General features: G+C 44.5%; 1 protein-coding gene across 2 annotated transcripts in view; it reads left to right on the top strand.

Moving 5' to 3' along the window:
• Positions 1-4,316: 4,316 nt before the first annotated feature.
• The window catches only part of LDAF1 (lipid droplet assembly factor 1), a 115,246-nt gene continuing 93,170 nt past the window's right edge, over positions 4,317-26,392 (top strand). Inside the window, exon 1 of one of the 2 annotated variants that reach the window (XM_073647961.1) lies at positions 4,317-4,505. The gene's annotated coding sequence lies outside the window, so the exon portion shown is untranslated. The remainder of the gene's footprint in view (positions 4,506-26,392) is intronic. The other variant, XM_073647960.1, reaches the window with a different exon arrangement.

Raw genomic sequence — 26,392 nt, 5'->3', positions numbered from 1 at the left:
CACCTTGGGTTGTAAAGGGGTTAAAGCTGTGCATTAATAATTTCTTAAACCCACTTACTATTAACTGAAAAGCGATGAGTATACATAAAGAGAAAGATATTATAAAGAGAGAGTACTTAAAAGCTACATACTTATAACATCAATATTAATAAATAACCATTAAATAATTTTCATAATATTTGGACATAGTAATTGAAATAAACCTATAGGAAAAAACATGTTAGAAAATAAAGAAAATAAACTGATTAACATCTTAAATTGTAACACCTTACTTAACATATAACCTAACATAACCTGAGATTAAGGAATAAAGGAGAGGGGGGGGGGTGGTCTTTGGAAGTCGTCACATCGGAAAAACTAACGCCATCAGCAGCTCCTCTATTGCCTCCAACCGCAACTCGCTGGTTCGGGGGCCCTCCTGCTGGATGGCACCCATCCAATTTCCCTCCGAGACCTTAGCCCAGTCAGGACCTTGATTATTCCTTGGCACCTGCCAAAAAGGAGGGAGATGGCCCGCCTTATAATGGGTCTCCCCCTACTTTTCCATACCACCACTTAGCCTTCCAAAGACCAGATCACGTCAGCTGCCATGACATGACGCTGACTCTCCATCAAAGGAATCCATATTAGACACATATTGCTCTAAGCTTGTAGTTTCCTTGATGACATTTTTTCTTTAGCCGCTCACTTTGGCTCCAGGGCACCAGGAATAGGCATATTGCCCCTTGTGTTGATGCACTTGATTACTTTACCCTTGGTCGCTCCCACCGACTCAAGGGCACCCAGATTAGATACATTGCTGTTTGTGTTAACGCACTTGATTATTGCCTTGTCCTGATGAGAACCTTGAAAGAAACAGGAGTTGGTTAATATAAACAGTTACAATCCGCAATTCAGAATTATCAGGTCACTTGAAAACAGAGAGGGTCCTTGAAGCTGCTTATTGTATTGGCAATCATGTCTACCTCTTTCTGTTCTCCCCTCCAGCCGCTGTTTCTGGCTTGGAGGAGCCAATTTATTCTGTAGACATCCAAATTATGATTGTCCTCACCCCAGGGACTTTACCCTAACAGGGTCTTATAGGATATAATTGCTTCTGGGGATGGGGGGGGCATACCTGAGATGGTTACCCCACCACACCAGGAGGCCATACCTGAGATTGCTACTCCTCCACACCAGGAGGCCATACCTGAGATGGCTACCCCTCCTCACCAGGGCGCCATGCCTGAGATGGTTACCCCTCCACACCAGAGCGCCATACCTGAGATGGCTACCCCTCCACACCAGGGGGCCATACCTGAGATGGTTACGGAAAAGGGTGAGACCCCCCCACATAGGGTCCAGGGTGAGACCCCCCCCACATAAGGTCCAGAGTGAGACCCCCCCACATAAGGTCCAGGGTGAGACCCCCTCCACATGGGGTTCAGGGTGAAACCCCGCCACGTAGGGTCCAGGGTGAGACCCTCCCACATGGGGTCCAGGGTGAGACCCACCACATGGGGTTCAGGGTGAGACCCCCCCACGTAGGGTCCAGGGTGAGACCCCCCCACGTAGGGTCCAGGTTGAAACCCCCCCCACATATGGTCCAGGGTGAGCCCCCCCACGTAGGGTCCAGGGTGAACCCCCCACGCAGGGTCCAGGGTGAGACCCCCTCCACATGGGGCCAAGGGTGAGACCTCCCCACATAGGGTCCAGGGTGAAACCCCCCCACGTAGGGTCCTGGGTGAGACCCTCCCCCCCACATAGAGTCCAGGGTGAAAACCCCCATGTAGGGTATATACTGGCTCTGTATACATAAGTATACCGTATAGTATACAGTGATAATACCCTTGATAGTGATATTTTTTTCTTTTGTATATGTATTAGAAACTGATGTGAGGCCTTAGCTCGAGCGGAGAGCCGGAAACAAGCAGTGGCTAAATGTATATTAGGTAACATGACGCTTATTTGCAAGGGCTCGTTCACACGAGCGTATTATAAGGATAGTTACTCTCCAAGAAAGGTCACGGCCATGGTCCCACTATCAGTATTTGGTCAGTATTCAATCAGTATTTTTTCTCAGGAGTGGGAGCCAAAATCAGGAGTGGGTGATAAATGCAGAATTGGTGACTTGTTTCTATTATACCTTTTCTCTGATTGTTCCTCATCTGGTTTTGACTCCCACTCCTGAGAAAAAATACTGACCGAATACTGACCAAATACTGATAGTGGGGCCGTGGCCTAAAAATAGGACACCACACAAATCAAATTAATTCAACTGACTCAATGGGGCGGTTCAGATGAGAGTTTCTTTCGCATGGACTGAGCGCCTGTATGAAAAAAAATCACATCATGCACTATTCTTTTACGTATTTTGGATGAGAAGTCTATGGGTTCACTAAAGAAATCAGATCTCTTACAGATCATCTGTATAGCATCGAATTTTTACATATACATTACAATTATTAACCTAGGAAACTATTTAATCATGTACATTTTACACCAGGGGTCCTCAAACTTTTTAAACAGGGGGCCAGTTCACGGTCCCTCAGACCATCGGAGGGCCGGAATATAGTTTTTAAAAAAAACTATGAACAAATTCCTATGCACACTGCACATATCTTATTTTGTAGCAAAAAAACAATACAGGAACAAATACAATATTTAAAATGAAGAACAAGTAAAGTTAAATCAACCAGTATTTCAATAGGTAGGTAACTGTACCCAATAGGCAGCATAGGTCCCCAATAGGCAGGTAAATGTCTCCAATAGGCAGCATAGGTCCTCAATAGGCAGGTAAATGTCCCCAATAGGCAGCATAGGTCCTTAATAGGCAGGTAAATATCCCCAATAGGCAGGTAAATGTCCCCAATAGGCAGGTAAATATCCCCAATAGGCAGCATAGGTCCTCAATGGGCAGGTAAATGTTCCCAATAGGTAGGCTGTTTCCCCCTTATAATGCCATATGCAGGCTGTTCCACCCCTTATAATGCCCCATGCAGGCTGTTCCCCCCTTATAATGCCCCATGCAGCATGTCACCCCCCATATTATGCCCCATGCAGCATGTCACCCCCCCCATATTATGCCCCATGCAGCATGTCACCCCCCATATTATGCCCCATGCAGCATGTCACCCCCCCATATAATGCCCCATGCAGGATGTCACCCCCCATATAATGCCCCATGCAGGATGTCTCCCCCCATATAATGCCCCATGCAGCATGTCACCCCCCCATATAATGCCACATGCAGCATGTCACCCCCCCCCATATAATGCCACATGCAGCATGTCACCCCTCCCATATAATGCCCCATGCAGGATGTCACCCCCCATATCATGCCCCATGCAGCATGTCACCCCCCCATATTATACCCCTTGCAGGATGTCACCCCCCATATAATGACCTATGCCTCCATACATTAAAAAAAAATAAAATCCAATACTCACCTCACTTCTCACTTGCTGCCGCTGCCGCTGCTCTACTCTGGTCTGGACTCCTGCGTCGCGACGGCGTCGTCCCGCTCTGCGCTGCCTGTGACGGCACTTGGGAGGTCGCGGTGTAAAGACGTCACAGCGCCCTCTGACCTGAGACGTCACAGGAAGCGCAGAGCAGGAAGATAGCGGATCTGCGGAGGCAAGTATCCGCCTGCCGGGGCCCTGAGCAAGCGGGAGGGAGCGGGCGCTGACACCGCTCTCCTCTCCTCCGCCCATAGCCCGGCGGGGCGGATAAAAGTCCTCCGCGGGCCGTGTGTGGCCCGCGGGCCGTAGTTTGAGGACCCCTGTTTTACACTGTTGGAGTATAAATACGGAAGCCACTCGATCGTAAAACACGGACAAACGGATGGCACGTTTATGAAAATTGAGTTGAAAATTGAACGATTTTTCATACTTGTTACCACTGGCGGACACAGATAGAAGAGGTCCCTGTGCAGGAACAGTATATGGGTCCTTTAACTCATCATAATGCACAATTCCACCTGATTCGGAGGTAATAGTGGCCCCCTTATTTCTTGGGCTGCAATATTGCACCAATAATATTTCCACCCCTGCATCTTATATACAAACCGAAAAATAAATGCCTTTCAAAAGTTTCTAAAAGAGAAAGGAACTTCCCCTTCAGGACTAGAAATATTTGCTCCTCGGCTGCAATTTAGTAGACAGCGTGAGATTGATTATACGGCTCTAGAAGAATGGTGCGGTCACCTCTGACACATATATAAATATATACCATCTCCGTATTGCTGATCTATATATATCCTGCTTAGAAAGGACGGGGACGGAGAACTTTTTGGCTCTGCTATTATTGTGACTTTAATAACAGCATGTTCCTGTGCAGGAAGAAAGTGTGCCATGCCAAACACAGAGGAGGAAGGAGGAGTGATCACCAGGCAGGCGCTGGAAGGAGCGCCCACTCTATGAAGGCCTGTGTCTGAGCAGATGCCTGGGGCGGGGAGTGGATAGGAAATGCTGCTCTCTCTGTGGTGCTAATGATTATGGAGGGGATCTGACAGGCAGCTCGCAGAGGTAAGAGGAGGGAGGATTAGGTTACTTTTCTAAGCCATTCACTTGTCGCTGTCTGCTGCTCCTTTACGTGCTGATTTCCTGGACACTGTACCCTCTGAACGACCTAGGTTTGGCACAGGAGCTGACAATTGGGGCTTATGATGTGTTTTAACATTTGCTGAAATTAAGCGAACGTATATAGCAGATATGTCATGATTTTAGGTGCAGCAATAGGGGCGGCCGTGCCTACAATCACACCTGGGCTCCTATGCTTCAGGGTCTGACGTTACCATGGAAGTGAAAAATGGAGCTTCAGCGCTGAAGTGACCAGATCTAATCCCAGGTGCACTATACCTGCTGATGGCGCACACGTCCCGGCAGGTATTAGTAGACGTAACGTCTCGGGTCTCGCTCACCTCTAGTGTAGTGGCAACGTTGGTAGTCCTTGCCTTGGCCACTGGACCAGAGCCCTGCCAACTTCCTACTTTCGGCATCCTCGGCGCCTCTTCTGATTAGTAGTCCCTTCGTCATCGTTACTTTGCAGCACAAAACACACATGATGTCGCAGGGGCTACAAATCATAAGATTTGCCAGGGATGTCACAAGTATTAAGAGGCCACGGACTACCAACATGGCAGTCTGTTCTACAAATCTTTTTTGCTCAACTCCAGGTCTAATTCTGAAGGCCACGTTCACACGTTGAGTATTTGGTGAGTTTTTTACCTCGGTATTCGTAAGCCAAAACTAGGAGTGTGTGAAAAATCCAGATTGGTGACGTGTTTCTATTATACTTTTCCTTTTATTGTTCAACTCCTGGTACTGAGGTAAAATACTGACCAAATACTCAACGTGTGCCCATGGCCTAAGGCTACGTTCCCACAATGAGTTTTTGAAGCTGCAGATTTTCTGCACCCATTAACCTTTCACACCCCTTCTTCCAAGAGCCATAACTTTTTTTTATTTTTCCAGCCATATGAGGGCTTGTGTTTTTGGGGGACGAGTTGTACTTTTGAGTGACACAATTCATTATACCACATAGTGTACTGAAAAATGGGAAAAAAAATACCAAGAGTGGTGAAATTGCGGAAAAAAAAAATGCAATTCCACAATGGTTATTTACCATGTTCAATATGTATCGTAAAACTGACCTGGCAAATGGTTCCTCAGGTCAGTATGAGTACACAGATACCAAACATGTATATTTTTTTTTATTTAAGTGGTGAAAAATATTGAGAAATTTTTTCACTTTTGTCGCCATTTTCCGAGACCCATAACGTTCTCATTTTTTGGGATCTGGGGCTGTGTGAGGGCTTATTTTTTTGTGCCCTGAGCTGACATTTTTACTGATACCATTTTGGGGTAGATATGACATTTTGATCGCCTTTTATTACAATGTGGCATTGACCCAAAAAACATAATTCTGGCGTTTTGTGTTTTTGTTTATTCTCGTTCTGCCATTTATTGATCAGATTAGTTTATTTTATATTTTAATAGATCGAACATTTCTGAACATGGCAATACCAAGTATGTGTATTTTTTATTTTTTAATGAGGCAAAAAAGGTTGTTTTGAACTTTTATGGGTTTTTAAACTTTTTTTTTTAAATTTTTACTGTATTTAATAGCGCTCTTAGGTGACTTGAAGCTGCGATTGTCCCATTGCCTGTTCTAGACATAGCAGCCCTGCTATGCATAGCAAAAATTATGATCCCATATGAATGTCGGCCACAGGTCGCCGTTCACAGGCGGATTGTGATGAGACATCAAGTGTGGGGATAGATGCGGGCTCAGCGTGTGATCCCGCATCAAAAGCAGGGACATGTACTTCATCGGTCGTAAAGGGGTTAAGAAAAATAGGTTAATTGCATTTTTTTAAAAATACGCAGCTTCAAAACCTCAGCCATTTAGTAGCAGGAACATAAAGTGAGCATTGTGATGTATGAGGACATTTTCAGGGTACGTCCATATGGGACATATCTGCAGAGGAAATCGCGCTGTGTCTGGAGTGTAAATATCAAAGCGGACCATAAACACGGATGTGTGAAATCCACCTAAGGGCACAGTCAGACTCAGGCTGGGTGCCCACGTAGCGTTTTTCAAGCGTTTTATGCTGCGGAATTTCCGCAGCGGAAACGCTTGTGAAACGCTAGGTAATCCGCACCCCATGGTCCCCAAGGGGATTCCGCATGTTCTATGCACATGCTGCGGATTTTTCCGCAGCGTTTATGCTGCGTACAAAAATCCGCAGCATGTCATTTAATTTTGCGGAAGTGCAGCGGAACTCCCGCCATTGACTTGCATTGAGACGCATAGAAACCGCGACTGTACATTTTTACAAGCGGCTTCTATGCGTCTCTATGTGCGGATGGTACCCAGGCCTGGAGGAGAGGAGACTCTCATCCAGACCTGGGTACCATTGTACCTGTAAAAAAAGAATAAAATAACAAATAAAGTTATATTCACCTGTCCGGCGGCTTCTCTCTGAATGCCGGCATCGCTTGAGGACCTGCGGTGACGTCACAGTCATGTGACCGCAGGCCCTTCACCGCTCTCTCGCGATGTGCCGGCAACCAGGAAGAAGCCAGGACGACCGCTGCAGCACACGCCGGGGCATCGGGGGTGAGTATAGCTTTATTTGTTTTAATTTTTACAGTTCGCACTGTATAAATCCATGCTGTTTGCATGGATTTATACAGTGTGACCTAGTTGTCAAGCACTTTCCAAGTGATGCTATCGCCTGGAAAGCGCTTGTCAATCTGCATGCGGAAACGCAAGTGAATCCGCATGTGAATCCGCATGTATTCTGCAGGAAAAACGCATGCACAGTCTGCATGCGTTTTTTCTGCCAGGGAGATGCAGAAATGCTGCAGAAATTTTCTGCTTCATTTCTGCATCGTGGGCACATAGCCTTAGGGCTGTGGAGTCGGTATAAAATGGACCGACTCTGACTCCTAAAATATATAATAAATTGGGTACATAGTTCAATGCAGTTTGTGGGGAATATTTTTTCATAAGAATTTGGGAAAGTTATGAAATGTCCTATAAATGTCTGTCCTATTCCTGATCTAGGGGTCTAGACTTTTAGCTGAGATGAATCTGTGCTACAGTAAATTTATCACTTAAACATGAGCCGTATATGAGGGAGTCTGAGTCGGTGCCATGGAAATTGAGAAGTAGGAGTTTGAAGTTTGTCTTACCGACTCCACAGCCCTGGTCAGACGGTCGAATAAATCGGACCGAGATCGGAACGCAGTGCACGGACTGGCTGGTGGCTCCCCTGACCTGAGCGTGACAACTGCATCGAAATAGATGAAGTTGTCACGCTTGGGGGTGGAGTGAGTGGGGAGTGCCGCTGGCCAGTCCGAGCATTGCAGTCTGATTTATATTGTCATCTGACTGCGCCCTTACACAATGCTGATTACAGCCTGTCCAACTGCTGGGAACACAATCAATCACCTCCAATATGTGTGGATCCCTGCCTGCAAATGTTCATTTTTCACTGTCACTACAGGTAATAAGAGTAATTGCACTGTTTCTATAAAATTGTATGGGCTATCTGTTTAAAGGGAACGCGTCTGCACCATTTTAATATGAAACTAATGGAATGGCTGCATAGGCGGCGGAGCTTTGTACCTTTTTTTTTTCTTTCGAGATTTGATGTGCCAGGCAGGAGACATATACATATCAAGCTGTTAATGCACTAGGGGTGTATCTAAGCACTTAGAAGAAGCATGCCACGCCCTGAGTGAACTTCCAACCTAATCTGCATATAGTTTCTACACTTGATTTCTCATGATTGACTTATTGGATCTCTGCGAAAAAAATACATTTTTATTGGGACGCAAGTGCCTATGTAACCATACCACTAATTGTATATGTAAAAACGTGTGGACAGGTTCCCTTTGATACATGATCATGAATTGTCCTGGAGAGCTAGAGACCCTCTTTGTAGCTGCTCTCCCCTCTGAGAAATAGAACAAGGGAAGCCTTTACTCTTAACTCTTAATTGCTTTATAGGGTATTTGAGAGTGACTTCAAACACTGCAGATAATAACTATACTGTAGATAATATACCAGGAGGAATCCTGAGACATCTGACAACCACGTGGCATCCTAAACACACGTCCTGGATTCTTGGCACCGTAGCTGAATCTAACGCATTCATAAACCATTTTTTTCCCTTGCAAAACTAGCTCTGGGCACTGACAACACAACATTGTCTTGAAGTCTGCTCATGATAATCAGAGATTTTTTTTCCCCTTTTTTATTTATACACTTACTTTTTTGCGTATTTTTTTTTTTTTATTTCTCCCTTTTTTTTAAGAGCCATAACTTTTCTTTAAATGTTTCCATCAAAGTAACTGTATAAGGGCTTGTATTTTGCGGGATGAGTTGTAGTTTTGAATGACACCATTCATTTTACCATATAATTTACTGAAGAATGGTAAAATTCCAGGTGGGGTGAATTTCCGCTATTGTTTTTTTTTCGGAGGGGGTGGGGGGGTTCTTTTCATAGTGTTCATTGCACGGTAAAAACGACCTGACAATGATTTTACTAGGTCAGGACGATTGCAGGGTTACCAAATTTGACAAGGTGTCATGCTATTGGATCATGGACCCACTGTGCCACGGGCCGGGGAGAGCCTGGAGGTGCGTAACTAAGTGAACACGTGGGTTTTCACTAGAGCCCCTGATGGTGGGGTTAGACTTGAGCCACAGGTGGACACCAGGTGCCACTACAGGACAGATCCCGGTACTGACCCCAAGGGTCAGGACAGTAAACACTGACTCTGTGTCTAAGGCAGGACTGGATTCAACAGATATTGGAGCTGGTTCAGACAGGGCCGACACTGGTGCTGGTATAGATAATGCAGGTCACAAGCACGGGTCCTGGTTCAGGTACTGCTGGAGCAGTTTCTGGTTCAGGTACCACAGGTGCATTTTCAGGTTGGGGTACCGCTGGAGCAGTTTCAGATTTGGGTGCGGCTTCAAGCTCAGGTACCGCAGGTGCGATTTCAGGTTCAGGTACTGATTCAGAAGAGGCTGGTACTGGTACAGATAAACTGGACAGGTACAGGGACCTACCAACAGACTAGCAGCTTGCAGACTGAGTAAGATAATTGTTGCTCAGGCACCTCAGAACAGGTGCAAGTGCCTTAAGTACTAAGTGCCTCCCAGCTATTGGCTGGTGATACATTGGAAGCATGTGTCCCTTTAAGAGACAGGGAGCGCGCTGCCAGAGCAGGCGACACGGCCTGGGCGGTGAGTAAGTTGGCATCACTGCCGGGGAGGAGGAGTGGAGGAATGCAGGAACGCTGGCATTACATAAGGTTTTAAAAAATTCAGAACTTTTTTTAAAAACAAAAAACAGTTTGTATCGCTATTTTCTAAGACGTGTAACATATTTTTTGATCGATGAAGCTGTGTGAAGGCTTGTTTCTGTGCAATGAGCTGTGTTTTTTTTTTTTTTTTTTTTTTTTTTTTTAATTGATACCAAATTGGGATACTTAAGACATTTTGATTACTTTTATTATTATTTTTTTTTTTTTAAGGGAAGTGCATCAACCGAAAAACAATATTTTTAATCTTTTTTTTTTTTTTATTTTCAGCGTTTAATGTATGGTTTAAATGATTTTATATTTTGAGTGCATTCTTACTGCCCCAACGATAGCAAGTACATTTGATTTTTTATTTATTTTTGACCGGGAAAAGTGGAGTGATTTAAAAGAAAATAAAAAAAGTTTAAAACTTTTTTTTTTTTCTGAACCTGCAATCATTTGATCACATATGCTGCAGTATATAGTTAATCTAAGCTTCACAGAAGGGCCAACATCACAATGTCAGCCTTCAGCAGGCCCACTGCCATAGTAATACATTTGCACCCTTGAGGCCTTTTTTTTTTTTTTTTTTTTGTGGAACGAGGTGTAGTTTTAAATGACACTATTCATTTTAGAATTTAATGCACTGAAAAATGCAAAAAAAATTCCAAGCTAGATAAAATGGTGAAGAAAACCAATTCAACCATTTGTATTTTGGGTTATGTTTTTGCAGCGTTTATTGTGCGGTAAAAATGACCTGGATACATGATTGTCCACGTCAGTCTGATTACAGTTATACCAAACATGCATAGATTTTTTTTTTCCCCTTACTGGGTGAAAACAAGTTCAGAATGTTGCAAAACAGTTTTTTGCTTTTGTGTCGCCATTTTTTATTTTTGTTCATGGGACTGAGTCAGTGCTTGTTTTTTAATTTTGCTTGGTGAGCTGATGTTTCCATTGATATCAATTTTGTATAGATGCGATCCTTTGATTGCTTATTACATTTTATTTAGGGAGCTGACCAAATAAAATGCAATTCTTGTTTTCTGATTTTTTTATTTTTCCCCTTCTGGCATTTACCGATTGGGTTAATTAATTCCATATTTTATTAGATCAGCCTTTTACGAACGCAGCAATACCAAATGTGGCTATTTTCCTTTTAAACAGGGGAAAAGAAAGTAATTATAATTTTTAAAAACTATTTTTAAATGTTGTTTTTTTTTTTTTACTCCAATTAGAGGATTTGAGCCTGTGATCACCATATTCTGCAATACAGTAAAAATTTCCATTTCCTATGGAGCTCAGCTTGCAGCTAAGCATCACAGGAGAGCTGAGATGACTACAGCAACGGGGGTCTTCAGCAGACCCCTAACTGTCATAGTAACCCATCAGTCCCCCACCATCGCCAGTGCACCTGTCCATTTAAATGCTGCTTCTAGAGATTGACAGCAGCATTTAAATGGTTAACAGCAGCGACTGGAACTCAGCTGTGGCTTCGGCTGCAATATAGCTGGCATCAGCCATTACACGCGGACTTCTTTCCAGGAAGTTAGTTCACGTCGAAACATGGGAAGGGTTTAATCAAACCTCAAGCTATAGACATATTTATTTTTTATTTTAGAACAGCCCAAAATGCAAAAATGCGTGTGCTTTTTATTACATTTTGCATAAGTGACTACAGCAAAATTTTGACTTGAATTTTTCAGGACTATGTCGAGAGTTCAGTCTGCTCCCCCCCCAAAAAAAAACAGGATTCCGACAAAGCCCAACTGAGTTCCTGGGGCATATTTATCAATATCAAACTATTAGACAGTGGAAACTTATATAAGATACTCTTAACATTTGTCACTGTGGTACATGTGTATACTGCCTAGTCTAAGTTTACACAATGTATCAGTTTGCTTAGTTTGTGCCAGAAATTTGCGCAGTGTCGTATTTTAAGCCACCCCAATTTCCACTTGGCTTTATTGAGACCACCTTTACAGACAAAGCAAAGAATTGTCCAAAACGCCTAAGAAATATGGTGCAATCCACAAAAGCCACTTTTTTTGGGCACAAATTGCCACAAAATTATGGCCCATTTACCTTAGTAAATCTCTTCGACGGAGTGCAAAATCTGCAACTTTGGACTCCATTTGACATCCTTTCCAGTGCCATCCATGTCAGGATTGGCAACTTTTATTTTTTTATCTTTTCAGGACGTTTTCTAAAAAAAAAAAAAAAAAAAAAAGTCAGTCAACTTTTTTTTTACGGACACGCTAGATGACCATAATAAATCATTACGATTATAGGTGATACATGTGTACAGACCATAAATCCTATCTGAAGACGTTAGCTGCATTCGCTGTGAACTGTAAAATGGTGATAAATACAGTCAGAAAAATCTGTACAAGTCTCTCCAGCTTCAAAAAAAAATCACTGACATATCAGATTTTGTTTTATGGATGGGGGAAAAAAGTGCCCTTATTTTTTCAGACTGTCCAGGAATTTCTAGATGGTTGCCAACCCTGATTCATGTGCTTATCCAGACACAAAAACATATTCTAAATGCAATGTGAACCTGGGCTAAGGCTACAACAGCCACCTAGGACTACCAGTACCCACATAGCTCCAACCATTAATGGTCATGCACGTAAACCCAGTGAGCTCTGCTTCTGATTAAGACTTTTGCCATGACAGACTTCTCAAGGCTGGGGATCGCTCTATTTAGCTGCTACATCGCCGCATTATGTTCAGTGTCAGACTGAAGAACATTGGGCCCACCAGAGGATTTGATTCTGAGGGCCCACCTTTCTCCCCCACTCAAGAGCCCCACAGCAGCTGCAAGGTTTGCACTATAAACTCTCCTGAAAGAGGAGACAGGGCCCACCGGAGGATTCTTCGGTACTCTGGTGGGCCAGTCCAACCGTCATTATGTTAGTATATGGGGTGCTTTATACCTTGCTATTCAACATTTGGCAAATATTTCTGACTTATTTTTTGTGATTGCAAGAACTTGTAGGACAATACCATTACTCTGATTTGGCTGACATAGCCGAACCTGGGAATAGCAGCATCTCTCAATTGTTGGTAGAGGAACTCTATTTTTGTTTGCGTTAGTGAAAAAAGATATAACTAGACTTTTTGTGTTTGTGTGTATGTATACTGTTTATAATTTATACCCCAAGCAAACAAACATTTCAGAGGGAATCCTAGGATGATGCTAGGGAATAGTCTTGATCAAAAGTTGAGGATAGGTAAAGTAAAGGACTCTAAGAACTCAAAAACATCACAGAGAGGAAACCAGCCTTTCCAGCACCAGGTCAGATTACCAATGCACAAGCAGGATGCAGCAGACCCCCCCATGATAAAGGCGAGGGCAGCACAGGTGCAAAATACTGATGCGACAGCCACTCACTAACCTATCAATTCATGGAGGGGGTGGCTGTGTAGTATTAAAAATGTGCACAGATAGGGCTTGCATAGGATACCAGTCACACCGACATATGTGATGCACAGTGTCTGGCTTACAGCCCATACTATTAGATCAGGCAGGCTGCCCAGCACTATATAAGTGCACCCCACAAGACAGATGCCCCAATTCGCCCAACCAACACTAAAGGGCCTGGCTGCATCCTCCAAAATGGAAAAAAATGTGCAGTAAAAAAAATTATGTATAAGATAATTTATGTGAGGTTTTGGTCGATATTTTGACCAAAATACGCAAGCTGCAACCCATGTCAAGGGTCCTCATACTTGCAAGTCCTAACACTAAAAACGGCTCATAGAAAAGGACAAAAGATTCAAAAATCGTCACAGAGAAGAAACCATCCTTACCAACACTATTAGATCAGGCGGGATGGCATCAAAGAGGTGGTTTATTCATTCATGTCAATGTAACACAGGTACTTTAGATGCAGTGACACAGAAACACAGAGCAGCCAGTACAGGGTTAATAAAGAGGGTGGATTTATTGTAAAAGGGTCAATCTCCACGCAGGGAGTAACAGGGGAAATATGGGGACAACAAGGGGAGTAGCAGGTAACAGACTATAAACGACAATTCACAGTTTGGCTAGATGTAGCAGAGTTGACACGGTTGTAATCGGCAGTTTTACACTTGGCTGACTCTTGTTCCCCACAAGGCAGATGCCGGCTGATGCCAGTGTTGTTTTCTTCTGGCTTCCCCGCCTAAACAATGCTCCGGCAGCGGACGGTCTCCTGTTTGACCCGCTGAGCCCCTAGACATAACACTGTACCTCACTTGCTTGGCTCCACGTTTTCTGGCGGCAGCGGGCAGTTTCCGGTTTGACCCGCTGAGCCCCTAGTCCATAATACTGCACCTCACTTGCTCAGCTCCACGGACCCTGCGTCTCTTCTCCCTCTATTCGGGCTTGACCCCAACTGTCAACTCCCTGCTTTCCCACGCAAAACTCCTTTTCTCCCTCTTCCTAGACACGCTTCCAGCTCCCCGGTCACCTGACCCCTGAGCTCGCAGTCTGTTTTCCCCCTGCAACCAGAGGCACGGCCCCGGCAGTTCCGGATCCCTTGCTCTGAAAGTACTTACACCCCGGTCTTCCCCCTTACATCAATGTGTTTCAATCCCCCAACAGGACAAAATAGGAGGAAAGGTAGGAATGGCTAGTGGTTGAGTATCATGACGCTGTCACCCTGAATAAGACTCAGATGGACTATTTGAACTAATGTTCTATATAAGAATCAAACAATGTTTTAATATGGATAGATCTAAACCATACATTGAAAAGAATTAGGACACCTACAGATTACACCTACAGTGTCAGGATTTCTGTTGCGCTTCTACAGTTTGACCACTAGTGGCTGCTATTGTTCACTTTAATATTGTGTTGCTGTTGTGTTCTGCAATTGCCCTTTACCAAGATGATGGATTCTGAATCTATGGAATTCATCTTGTTTTCTTTTTGAGCCTACTTAAAGCCACATGGATCTCTCACTCATTGCTTAAGTATTTGTGTTCTATTCATATACGGATTGTTTCCTACAACTCCGTGCTATCACCAAGAACTTTTACTACCGCTTGCTGTTCCTGCTTGTGCTCCTTCAGCCACTGGTTTCCAGCAGTATTACGCCAGTATCGTAACATACAGAAACTTTTATGACCTCCCATTCTAAACCCATAGACATTAATATGGAGTTGATCTCCATCTCCCCATTTGCAGTTAGAACAGCTTCCACTCTTCTGGGAAGTTTTTTTTCAAGACTTTGGAGTGTGTTTGGGAATTTTTGCCCATAGAGCATTTTTGAGGTCAGACACTGATGAATGAGAGAGGCTTGCTCACAATCTCTGTTTTAGTTCATTACATAAGTGATGGATGAGGTTAAAGTCAAGACTCTGAAGTATTTCCACACCGAACATCCTCTGACATTCTTTTATAGAATTTGTGCACTGTGGCACAGTGATGCTGGAACAGAAAATGACCTCAAAGTTGAAAGCATCCTATTTTATTGGAAGCAATAAAATTTCCATTCACTGGTACTAAGGGGCAGAGGCCTTAAAGACAAGGACATACCATTATTCCTCCTCCACCAAACTTTACATTAGGCACAATCAGGGCTGTGGAGTCGGTAAACCAAACCTCTGACATTTCCATGACACCAACTCCACTACTCTAACTCCCTGATACACGGCTCATGTTTAAGTGATAAATTTACTGTAGCACAGATTCATCTCAACTAAAAGTCTAGACCCTGAGATCAGGAATAGGACAGACATTTATAGGACATTTCATAACTTTCACAAATTCTTAAGAAAAAAAATATTCCCCACACACTGCATTGAACTACTGTACCCAATTTATTATATATTTTAGGAGTTGGAGTCGGTCCAGTTTATACTGACTCCGACTCAACCAAAATGAACACCGACTCTGACTCTACAGCCCTGGGCACAATGCAATCAAGCAAGTAACATTTTCATGGCATTCACCAAACCCAGACTCCTCCATCAGACGCCAGATAGAGAAGCGTGATCCGTCACTGTACAGAACACGTTTCCACTGCTCCAGGGTCCAGTGGTGGCGGCTTTACACCACTTCATCCTACGTTTGTCATTGCGCTTGTTGATGTAAGGCTGCATGTACCTGCTCTGCCATGGAAATCTATGCCATGAACCTCCCAGTGCACAGTTTTTTTGCTGATGTTAATACCAGAGGAGGTCTGGACTCAGCAATTATGGGGTCAGCAGAGCGTTGGTGACTTTTCTATCCTCTGCTCCTCAGCACTCTGTCCCCCGATCTGTAACATTACGGGGTCTCCACTTTGTGGCCAAGTTAATGTGGTTTCTTCCACTTTTCAATAATCACACTCACATGTGATGATGGAATATTTAGGAGGGAAGAAATGAATGGACTTGTTACACCGGTGGCTTCTATTACAGGACTGTGCTATCAGTGAGCTCAGCACCACCAGCATTTCTGTCACTGCTTAGTAAAGGCAGACGGCATGGCGGGGAGGTGGGTGGATGTTATACACATATGGTAATGGGACTGAATGAAAAAACTGAATTCAATCATTGAGTTGTGTCCCAATGCTTTTGTCCCCATAATGTATAGTGCAATCCTAGATCCATCCTATGACGGACACAATTTAGAAATCCCATTTCATTTTGACAACAAGATTACCATACCAGGCAGCATTAATCTAATGCAATTGGCAATACTATTGTATGGAATTTGTAAAGTGCTACCCTACATGGTCTTTATGTGTCATGCAGAAGTAGTGCTGTTGCTTCAAAAGCATCCAGCAACTATTAGAAGTAACACAAGCACAGGAGACAGGAAGTGTTGTGCTCCAGAAGCATCCAGCAACTAGAGGGGTTAACACAGTCACAGGAGACAGGGAGTGTTTTAGCAGAGCCCCAGGGGGATTGTGGGGAAGTTGTTTACTGTCTGGCTAGAGCCAAAGAGAAAGGTGGTGTATGATCTGCATCTCACAGAAGGCAAGGGAACAGAATTCAGGTCAGGAGGGAAGCTAAACACAGGTCAGATAGACTTCCTGAGCTAACAGTACGGAGTATTATCTGGCAGAAAGATAAGGACTGGAAGAAATCCTGTCATAGGGATCATCTCCCTCATCACACCCCCTCCATCCCCCGCTCCATCTCCATGCAGGATAAAGAATGCTGTGTACTATTGAGTCCTTGTGCAGGAAAAGTCTGTGGTTGTGTATGCATTAAAACTGTGCTGTACTGTGCTACCGGATAATAGACTGTGTATTGCTGTGCTGCAAAAGAGACTGTACTGTTATTACTGGAGCCTGTTGCTCAAAGAGACATTTGCATTGCACTGGCCGTGCCTCTTAAATGTTACTGTTCTACCGTTTATGAAGACTCTTGTCAGATGTGTCTGGTCAGCAACTGAATCTATCGTGTGCCTGAGAGATGTTGCATCCTATGGTCTCCCTGAGTAACGGTTCCCCAAGGATTCCAACGAATTCATGTAACCGGTCTAGTCCCTATCTGAACTTAGGCGGCGTACTTGTAACATTTACTTGGCACTCGTTTCTCCTAAATTCTTGGGAAAAAGGTTAAAGAAATATTCCACACGTACTAGAAGATCTGAACCATTCATTCGCTATAAATGCTACCGTGCTAGTAGACAACTTTGAATGTCTGTTAAAGCAGTACCATTTATAAGGACTGATTATGGTTCAGATCTTCTTGTACGTGTGAAATTTTTCTTTAATCTTTTTCCCATTCGATATTTTTTGTTTACTTTTCAGTGGGATTGTTCCTTTAGATTTTTCTGCCTTAATAAGAATAGTTGTACACGTACTATAGTTTATTATAATGGGAATATTTTAGACATCCTACAAGATAACTACATGTTACAACATGAATGTGACATTGCTATGAAGCACAGCTATAGTATTGTGCGTATTGTAATGAGTCTTTTGCCCGTCATTCTTTCAGTGCTAAATCCATGTGTTTGTATATTGTTCTTTTAGTTTCTATGCAAATTCTATATCTGAATATCAAGAATTTCTCAGATGACAATGTATTGAACCTGACTTATTATCTATAATTTGTAAGATCCACATTGATTGAGGATTCATCTTGCATATTTCCAGTTGAACTTTTTATTACTCCACATAGTGGTGACTAGAATTCAACAGGTTTTATACATAAATGTGTTTCACTTCCAATAACCTCCTTTTATTTTCATGAACTGCCAGTAAAAAATGCACCTTAAATAGCCATTCATTACACCCACGTGCTATAGATTTACTATACAAAGGGCTTCATTAGGCATTCAGAAGACAAAAACCTGTTATAAAAGGCCCCTTTAACCCTCTCTTCTGCCAATTTCTTTTAATTTATCTGTAGAAATTATAAAGCTTTTTATTATGTTACCTGGATATTGATTTTGGGACATTATACTAAAGCAGCATTATGCCAGGAACATTGCGAAATTAAAATTCTACAATAAAATGCTGAATGGACAACAACCGCTATAGACCTAAAGAAGCTTATCCTTGTATGACATCCCATCCTAAATCCAACGGCATTAGTATTTAGTTGATTCCCACCTTTGAGATAAAACGGCTTCCACTTTTCTGGAAAGGCTTTCTACAAGACTTTGGAGTGTCTGTGGAAGTTTTACTTTTTAAGAAACCACATAATATAGAGAACTGGTAGTCCGATTAATATATGTCCACTAAGGGCTGGAGAAAACCTTGTTGATAGATGAAAGAAGAGTTCCTCAACCGGAGGAATTGAACCTGGGAGGACATAATCAAACCCCTATAAATAATGCCCGCCCGGGGTAACACATCTTTTATATAAAACATGAAAAGCAAGAGAATCACTTGCCAAATGCTCACCACATTGAGCTAAAAAGGTCCAATAGAAGACAACCCGGACCAAGTCAAAATCCGAGGTGCTATATTTTGAGTATCCAACCACAGAGAAAATAAGTTTTCAAATTTACCTCTTTATTTTTTTGGTACGAATGTTTCTCAAGTCTTAGAATATTATTTACTTTAGCTACCAATTCCCTTATAATAAGAGGATCAGGGTTTTTCCAAAACGAGACCATGTTTTTGGACATGATCTATTAGCTAGCTGATGGCTCTCCATCACGTGAACTTCAGCCGTATAGCCAAAAATACAAATCATTGTCCATCAGAATCTGACATTCATATACTGTATTTATTCTACCTCTTCAATTTCAACGGACTGGAGGACATTTCTAAGTTACATGTCCTACCACCATTCCAGTACTGTGAGTCTCATTTATACTCCATCTTGAATAGCAGTAAGAGAGTTCTGTAGACTCCATGAATTAGATATAATTGCAAAAGTCTAGGTACCTCACTAAGAAAAACCTTCAGCATACCCTCCTCCCACATATCCCCACTTATTGGACCTAAATCTCTTGCCATTTATCCCTCAAAGAGTATGTTCTCTTACTAAGGCTAGCTTCTAGAAGACATCTAGCATGTAAGAATATGACCCTACCCCCAGTAACAACCATGGTTACAAATGAGGCATCGGGACAGTTCAGGTACTCCTTGTGTCGACTGTCGAACACCTATGTCTCAATTGAAGATGCTATTAAAACCTACCATTGGGCAGATCAAATCCATTTCAAATTCCCTGACCAAAAACAACTGTGCTATCGTCGTAATATCTTTATTTAGCCAGAGTTTGAAGTCGGAAATCTTACATTCTGGGTACTATATATTACCCCATTTCATGAGATATTCAATGAAAGCTTCCACTTCTGTTGATTCTTTAGCCTTGCTCCACATTTTATCCATACATATCACAGCCAAAGGGGCAAGCTCCTGAAAAGAGTAGAATCTCATTGAATTTAAGTTTTGTAATAAATGTTAAGATATTAACATGTGCCTACATTGATGAAGAGGCACAACCCACATCATCCCAGCGAATTTAGCACTTTCATCCAGAAGAGCGTTTCTGAGGTCAGACATTGATTTTTGGAGGCGAGAACCAGGTTTGCAATTCCTCTTCTACTTCATTCCATAGGTCTTGGTTGGGGTTGGCACTTAAATTCTTTCACACCAAACTTACCCAGCCATGTCTTTGTGGACCTTGCTTTCTGTACTTGGTACAGTCATGCAGGAACAGAAAAGGGCTTTCTCTAAATTATTCTCGCTAAGTTGGAAGCTACAATTGCCCAAAATGTCATGGTCTGCTGAAGCAGTAAGATTTCCCTTCACTGGAACTAAAGGGCATTAGGCAAACCCCTGCAAAACCCCCATAGCATTATTACTCTTCCCCAAAACTATAGATTGTACAATGCAATCAGGCAGGTAATATTCTCCTGGCATTCATCAAACCCAGACGTCTCCACCAGACTGTTAGATAAAGAATCATGATTTCTCACTGCACAGACCATATGGGCACTGCTCACAAGTCCATTGGCGGAGTGCTTTACACCACTCCATCTCAGCTGTCAGCATTTTTTGGAAATTCTGGACTTGGAGGCTAAGTGCAACAAGAACTTGGCCTTAGGCCTCACTCAATTGTCAATGATATTTCTCCTACACAACAAATGGACCGATTTTTCACCAGTGCTTTGGATCAGATACTCATGAGTGTTTGACCAATGTGTCAGCGTTTACCATTAGTTTTATCGTGTGTTTTTTGTGTAAGAGAATTTTTTCTTTCAAAAAAAGAACATAAGAGAAGAGCACACATGGGTAGAATCTGAGTGCGGCCACATTTTTTTTTTCACAGACCCATAGACATAGACTTGCATTGCTGAGTTTACTCTGGGACTTGGATAAAAATCGGTCGCCCAGTACACAAAAATACACAGACTTGTGAACAGCCCCATTGCCTATATAAAGGTATGCGTTCTATCCGTGAAAAAATGATGTTTGAATGAGTCCTAGCATACCTATCTTCAAAAACATAGAGGGTCACATATATAAAATATTGCTTGACAAATTACTAATTTCCTTACAGATGCATATGGGGATTGTGGATTAATTATGTTCATTCCAACTTGAATTCCTCGTCTTTTGACAATTCTCTTTTTTTTTTTTTAAATTGCCCTTTTTTCTCTGTCATTCTATTCTCTTCCAACCTCCTTTCTTCCCTCATTGTTCTCCCCTCTAATTTTGTCTCCCCTGTTTGTCTTTGTTTGTCTCCGACCTTGTGCGGTTTTATTCTTCTTGTCATGCTTAACCCATAAAACATCAACATTTTTTTGCTATGAATCAATTTCTGGCATCTTCCCTTCCCTCTGAGACAGATATATGGATTGGAATTTCTTGATATACCTAATCTGTTGATGTTAGTGGTGGGCTTGCTTATGACCCCTATAGTGTATACGTTGGGTCTTGCTAATCCAATTACCTCTTCAGCCTATTGGCCTTTCTGACACAGGATTTATTAACTCAAATTAAAGCAACGAGGCCAGGACCCAGTGTCCCCATGGGCCACTTATGTTTTTCTCTTTTACAATCATTGCTGTGGGCAAAACCATGACTGTCTTATGACTTTCTCTTTCAGACTGGTGTGTGTGATTGCCTGTAGCCAAGGGGTATATGACTGTTTTGACTTGTCTTCTCCTATATAACGTGGATTCCGTTCAATTAGAAATACAATAATATTTGTATTGTTTTATTAGTGTCTGAGATTGGGATGATCGCTGCCAAGCTCATCTTCACTTTTCCGCTATATGTTTACTGCCATCCGATCTCCATTTTGGAGATGAGCCACAAGTCGTGACTGACAGGGTAGTTACTAGTCTTTTCAATGGAGTTGTCACATATGGGATTATAAATTTAAGCACATGGAACAAAAGCAAATTTGTATCATGGCCCCCGACACCTGCTAAGTGCCATTTATATTGCTGCTGTCCTATAATTTGTAAGGTCATCTTGAAGTACTAGATCTAAAGTTCGACTGCTACTTCTTCACCCGCTATAATTCTGCCCCTGGGTAGAAAGGACATCCCCAGCAACCAGTGTATAATAGATTACTCCAGTATTTAAAGCATTGGTCCGGCACCTAAAATGTATTTTCTAAATATCTATCTTTACACCCTAACCACTTTTGTAATTTCATTTATTACACAATATCGTACACTTCTCTTTACCTAACTTAAAGGGGTACCCCGGGGAGATAAAACATTTTTCTACTGTGCCTGCCCTCATAAACTGTAAAGATGAGATGCCCAGTGCACTTTAATTATCTTTATAACCCTTGAAATTCCATGAGACAGGAGCTGCTCCTCACTGCTCCCCCTGTTCTCTGCAGAGAAACCTGCTATTATCAGGAGACTGGCTGATAACAGCATGGAGCTGCACACTGCTGTAACGTCCCAGGTGGAGGAGTGGGCAGTGCAGTGAAAAGCAGACAGCCCCCTGATAATGTCTCCCTGTCTGCAGTCAAAGGTGAGTCACACTCTATGTGACCGTAGACTTCTGAATTCTCACAGTGCACACTGCACGCTGTCAGGATTCTCTGGTGTCTGCAATTTGCATACTCATGGTGTAACGGGTCTGGGAGGCGGAACCTCTGAGCTACTATACAAGGGGGCGGTCCTTGTAAGGGAGCGGGTGGCGACCAGGGAAGACGGGCAGGCAGTCACAGCAGGTGACCGGGACAGTCTCTGGGTGAACGGGCTGGAGGTCACGGCAAGTGACCGGGGTAGTCTCTGGATGAACGGGCAAGAGGACACGGCAAGTGACCGGGGCAGTCTCTGGATGAACGGGCAGGAGGTCACGGCAAGTGACCGGGGCAGTCTCTGGGTAAAGGGTAGGTACGACCTGTGATGGCTGAGCCTCCAGGTAGGCTAGCAGGCGGATGGTAGATGTGTGCTCCCAGGTGAGCAAGCGAGAGTCTCTGGATAAACGGGTGGTCACAGCATGTGACGGCGGAGCCTCCAGGTAGGCCAACAGACAGGCAGCAGATGAGCGCTCCCAGGTGAGCGGGCAGGAGTCTCTGGAATGGCAGGTGGTCACAGCACGTGACGGCGGAGCCTCCAGGTAGGCCAACAGACAGGCAGCAGATGAGCGCTCCCAGGTGAGCGGGCAGGAGTCTCTGGAATGGCAGGTGGTCACAGCACGTGACGGCGGAGCCTCCAGGTAGGCAAGCAGGCAGGTAGCAGATGTGCGCTCCCAGGTGAGCGGGCAGGAGTCTCTGGAATGGCAGGTGGTCACAGCACGTGACGGCGGAGCCTCCAGGTAGGCTAGCAGGCAGGTAGCAGATGTGCGCTCCCAGGTGAGCGGGCAAGCTGGTCCATAGACAGACTGACAGGAGTAGGAAGGCAGACCGTCGGACCTCAGGCTAGCAAGCAGGTAGGAGGAATGTCAGGCAGGAAACAGACAGCAAACTGGCAGGATTCTGGCAGGTAACTGGCAACGGGACCTGAGGGCTGAAGCAGAGTAGTGAACAGTGCAACAACATTGCTCGGGCACCTCCATTTTGGAGGAGGTGCCTTATATATGGTGAAGTCCTCCGGCCATTGGCCGGGGACTCCTTAGGACGGCGCGCGCGGCCCCTTTAAGAGGGAGGGAGCGCGCGCGCGCCCTAAGCACAGTGGCCGGGAAGGAGCACGCGCTGCCAGCAGAGCGGGAGGAGGACGCCGGGCTCGGAGCAGAGGGGTGAGGGGAACAGCGTCCCTGCCTAGCAGAGGGCAGGGACGCCGGCGCTACACATGGTCACATGCTGACTAGACATGCGTGGCCTCACTCAATGAAAATGAATAGACCGAAGCCAGACACGTCTAGTCGGAATGTGGCCAGAGGTATACAAATTGGCTCATGTGCTGACAAGTACAAGGGACAATCCTAAAAGTGTGCAGTGCATGTGCTGTGAGAATTCAGAAGCATGCAGTCACATAGAGTAGCTACAGACTTTCATCTCAAACCTGGACAAGCCTTTTTAATTATAATTTAAAGCACTGCAGCATGCCAGTGTGAACAGTGTGTAATTTACTCACTGTCAGGATTCAGCTCTGCTTTCCAGTTCCAGCAGTCATCACATGGCCACTTCACTCATATGCGATTTTCATTCTTGCGGTCACGTGACGAGCTTCTTTTCCTGCTTCTCTCAGTTTTTCACTGAAGATTGAATTAGGGAGAGCAGCTAGTTGGCATGTGGCTGAGTGTGCTTGGGGGAGAGGAAGAGGGCCAAACTGAATTCTTGCCCTGGGAGCCTGAAAGTCTAGATAAACCTCTGGACCCGGGGAGGGGGGGTTTATACCATATCTGACAGATGCTGCAGCAGACGGCTGGATGCTCTCCTCAGTTCAAAGAGACACCTGACAATCCAGAGTGACACGCATGAGGACACTACCAAGTTGATATGGGGGAGGGGGGATTGACCATGGCAGTGTGGCGCCACTGAGGGTTCAGTCGCCACAGGGGTACTGCACCTCTGACCGAGGTGTGGTATTTCCTCTCCGAGGTAAGGATAGAGCACCACACAGGACCCCACTACACACTCAACACCACACTACTCCCGTTCTGAAGGGGGTTTAGAGCACAATGTGCTGCCCGGGTCCTGAATGGAGGAGTAAGGGGGGAACCAAAGAAAGGGGGAACCTTGCAGTGAGTGAGGGTGGAGGAAGCACTTTACTTTTACACTTTATAGATTCATATAAATTTGGAGGCCATCTTAATGACCGGGTCTTTGGTCGCAGTTCCCTGGAGCGGTTAGTCAGTACAAGCTGCAGCTGTTCTAGGATTCTGTGATTCCCGGTCTCAGGTCTCGAGACTGGGGATTGGGGCAGAGTTGAGTTATAGCCAGCTCTGTTCTAAATCTTAGTCCCTTCCAGAAGGCCCAGGAGGGAAGCAGAGGCGTTAAGCTCCACAGGCGAAAGGATCTCAAGGGGGTGCGGACGGAGCGGAGCCGCCACCTGCAACCCTTATTCTGACCCCGCCAGAGAGACCCTGCCGCAAGAGGGGGTACCGGTCCCCGATTATCTGACTTTGCACTTCATGTCACTGTCAGAGAATTCCGGAGGCTGAAGTGGATCCCAGGGGGATATGGACGGAGCGGCGTACGCAACCTGTATCTCTTAATCTGCGGTTATCCAAAGGGACCCGGCCTAACGCCAAGTTCACACTACAGTCACCAATAAGGGACCCAGTCGGTCCGGGAGCAGCAAGCTACCCTTATAGGACATCGCAGTACCCGTACGGGACTCAGTGGGTAACACAAGGCGGTTCAAGTTCAACTAGAGAGAGAGAGGAACACTCTGGTGCAGGGGTCCTGTCAAGTGCACCTGAACTACCCGGAGTGTGCTGAACCCCCTTCCTGGTGGCCGCAGCGCGCCGTGAGAAGCAGAGGCAAGCTTTGCACCTGCTACTAAACTAAAGTGAGTAAAGCTTGGATGACTTCACCCCTGGCCTCTGTTATCCTTTCTTGCGCGGCCCTGCTCACACCTCAAACCTCCAGGACTCTACTCTCTCTCACTGCCCTGAGGCCTGCTCCGCCTGTGGGGAGCAGTACCAACCTGGCTGCCCCTAACATCAGCCTCAGTGGGCTGCCGCAGCGCTGGTGGTAATCACCAGGAACCACAGGTGGCGTAGTCGAGATACCACTCACCCTGAAAAGCAAAGCCCACTATTTTCATGCGACAACCCTGAGCACGGTCTGGGTTGCGGCCGCGACTGCATCCCAACCTCTCTACATCCGACCCGGCACCGGGTATCCCCATGGCCCGGGAGGGGGCGTCGCAGCAGTACTGAATAAACCAATGCAGTTCTCTGCCTCTGCTCCCTGTATGACACATGGCAGCATACATTATGCACTTTCATGGGTTGTACAGCAGGGGATCACAGTGTGTATTTGCATCTTCTTGTTGACATGACCACTACTAGAAGGGAGTACGCCCCCAGTTCTTGGACTAAATAGAGACAGATATCAGGGGGCGGGCAGCTAGGAACTGCCTGGAGCAGGTCAGGTCCCCTGCTATTATCAGGAAACTGGCTGTTCCTTGCAGGGGGGAGCGACACACTGGTGTATGATGTAATGTCCCAGATGGGAAGAGGGAGCAGTAAGGAGCAGCTCCTGTCACACAGAAATACAAGGATTCTAAAGATCACTAAAGCACACTGGGCATCTCATCTTTATAGTATATGAGTGCAGGAACAGTAAAAAAATTTTTTATCTCCTCGGAGTACCCCTTTAAGATGAAACCAGCAGTAGGATTGAAAGTGACATGTTACCTGTGACCGGTTGGACATTCCTATGACACTTCCCAATGGGGAGCTCTGCCAGCCTCTATTCTCTTGGCTTCCCCATGTCCAGTACTGTCCTAAATAAGGATCCCCTACTACTTCCATAAACCAGCATGGCCTAATCTGGTGTTTTACACGCTAAGGGGGGTTCTAAAACATGCCTTTGACTGTACACAATTAGCGATGTGTGGGTTGATGCTTGAAGTATCTTAATCATTATCGTTGCCATGGAAATTGCTTATTTAATTTTTGAATTAAACAATTATTACAACTCCCACCAAGAGAGAAGCATTGCTATTCATCTTAAATCCGTGAATTAATCATTCCCAGGGTACAATTAATCTGCACACTTCTAGATACTATGACTTTGAATTTTGCTCCATTTAATGCAGTTCATGCTGATTTGTAGTA

Source organism: Phyllobates terribilis, unplaced genomic scaffold (genome assembly GCF_046119375.1).
Source record: "Phyllobates terribilis strain yellow unplaced genomic scaffold, ASM4611937v1 Scaffold_9__5_contigs__length_417890890, whole genome shotgun sequence".
Classification (NCBI taxonomy): Eukaryota; Metazoa; Chordata; class Amphibia; order Anura; family Dendrobatidae; genus Phyllobates; species Phyllobates terribilis.
Note: the sequence above shows the minus strand (reverse complement) of the source record. Positions and strands in the feature narration are given on the sequence as shown.